At 26.4% G+C, this 2,653-nt stretch overlaps 1 protein-coding gene across 13 annotated transcripts in view; it reads right to left on the reverse strand.

Annotated features, from left to right (window-relative positions):
• Ae2 (Anion exchanger 2) overlaps positions 1-2,653 on the reverse strand; it is a 310,706-nt gene that overhangs the window by 70,246 nt on the left and 237,807 nt on the right. The window lies entirely within an intron of this gene.

Raw genomic sequence — 2,653 nt, forward strand, 5'->3', positions numbered from 1 at the left:
AGGACAACTTACAATAAGAATACAAGGACAACTTACAATAAGAATACAAGGACAACTTACAATAAGAAATCCTAACTTTTTAGATCTTTTTCTCAAAGTGACTGTGTTTTTTCCCCCATAGCTTCTTTTCTTCTGATACATTTGCTTGGAAAAGCCCTTTTTACTTAATATTTGCATTTTGAGGAGGCCTTTACAATTTAACATTTAATAATTTCAGTTAATCCTTGGTATTTTCTCTTCAATAACAAGGGGTGGGGTTCACTTTCTTTTTGTATCGAACCTACACTAAACCTAAAACTCAAATTTAATTTTTAAAAAATCAAAATATTATTACGTTTTATACATTATTGTTATTAAGTACATGATATTTTTGTTATTGAAACTAAGTAGAATTTGAAAAAGGATCTTTCAAATACAAAATGCGATTCAACATTATTAATACCCAACACTGGAGGTATGAGAATCGTCAGCCTATAGATGGTAACTCCTACCGACCCGAGATAAAGTGATGATCCAACACCGGGTATCACAATCCTAATTCTTAGGGTAATTTACATGGAAGACTAACGATTCTCTATTCAGCAGAGCCGAAGAAGTGGGTGTGAAGAATATTTTGTTATATTAACGTCTATAACTAATTATCAATTTACAACATTAATGTCGTTTGATTAATTTATTACAGTATAGACAACGAAAAAGCTAGTTTAGAAAAAGGAGTAAACATTATTTCAGTTAAACAGTTAAATCAAGAAAAGAGCTTATTATTATTATAATCGAATCACAAAGAGTGAATCGTTGTGAGTCGGTTCAGTTAAAAAAATTGAACTTCCCATCTCAAGGCCAAATTACCGGATGACACGATCAACGGATCTTGACTCATATATACATAAATTTATACTACACCACTAACGAAAATTCTGTCTCACTAAATATAATTAAATTGAACTTTTGAAATTTTCGATCGACTTCATTTTTGGAAGAGACTCGTGATTAAAACATTGAACTTGATTTAATCAAAATCATATTTCGATAACAGACACATTTTCATCCTGTCTTAAAAAACAAACACAATTCGTAACTGATCAGCAGTGTTTACTATTCCAGGGGCAATGTCCCCCCATTGTTACGTATTGTTTCGCAACATCAGAAAATATTTTACAAGAGCTAAAATATAGAATCTAAAACGAAACAAAGAAATATGCAGTTTTAAGTAATTATTGTTATAATTATGAAGCACATTAATTTCATATTCCTGACCATTATTTTATTATCATGACACGCTATCACATAATAGATTAGATCGGTCACTATCATAAATTCTTCTTTGTAAGGTGAACTTGATTGGCATTGTTATCTTGGGATAGTCAACGGTACATCCTATCTCTAAGAATTTATTTATGATTTTCTCGATGAGAACATTGATTGGAATAAAGCTTACTGAGGACAAACAACCTTATTGACTCGATTCTATTATAAACAAACCAATCGAGATTAATAATAGTTTATATTTTATTAATTACTATTAAAATAAAACCAATCAAGCTAAGAAAGTTGAAAATAATTTTAAGCCACTGATTTTCAAAATTGTTAATGATAAATTACATATTAGTACAAAAAAAAAAAAGGTCAGAATTTTGAGTAAACTCGTTAAGTATTTAAATGAAAACCCATCCCTTTGTAACTTTAATTTGTATAACTAAAAAATTTAACGGTAAGCACTTAATGAATGAAATTCACGCATTGAATTCATAAAGAGATGTTTAGGCAAATTAGCAGTTATTTGCATTAGTAACATTTATTTTTAAATATTGAAAAATATTTTTTTTTAAGGTATATTTTATTTATCGTTCAGCGGTTTAAGAATTAGGCTGATTGAAACAGTAAATTATTAAAAATTAGTGTAATAAATTTAAAAGTAAATAAAATAAAATTTGTAAGATTATTCTAAAACTGATGGAAATAAGAATTTGTAGTGATTCATTAATCACAAGTAATGAATCTGTAGACTGGAAAAAATCAAGCGATTTAATTTCAGTTTTTAAAGGACAAATAAAAAATAATAATAATTTTATAAATAAAATAAGATTGTGTATACTTTTTATTATTTGGCCATATATCCATTTTTATTGTTTATTTAAAAAAACAGAGATTTAGTATTGTCAATTTTAATACTATATGGACTTTTTCTAGGGACTTTTGCATTGTTTTGAAATATCTGTGTTCTCGATTACACAACATACTACTTTTTTAAATAGATCCATACATTTTTAAAATTATTTCATTATGGATTTCAAGTAAAATTACTTTCCACAAAAAAAGAAGTTCATATTTTTCTCAATTAAGTGGTTATAATTTACAACATTTAGGCAAACTTTATGATAATCTTAAGCATCTATCAAAGATTTTTAGGTCCATCAATACAAGATTTTAAATATAAATATAGTAAAAAATGTAAAAAAATATTTTTCGTATAGTAAAACAAAATTACAAAATAGTACCGAAAGCAGACAATCAAATTAGAAAAACAAACATGATTTTTATTTTCACCAAAATATGAACACATTTAATAACCGGTTTATAATAGTGATATTTAAAAAAAAAAAGTAAAGAGTAGTAAAAAGTTGTCTCAATTATATCTTTTTTTTTTTTTTTT

The sequence above is a fragment of the Halyomorpha halys genome, unplaced genomic scaffold (assembly GCF_000696795.3).
Source record: "Halyomorpha halys isolate HHAL.00 unplaced genomic scaffold, Hhal_1.1 Scaffold87.1, whole genome shotgun sequence".
Lineage (NCBI taxonomy): Eukaryota > Metazoa > Arthropoda > Insecta > Hemiptera > Pentatomidae > Halyomorpha > Halyomorpha halys.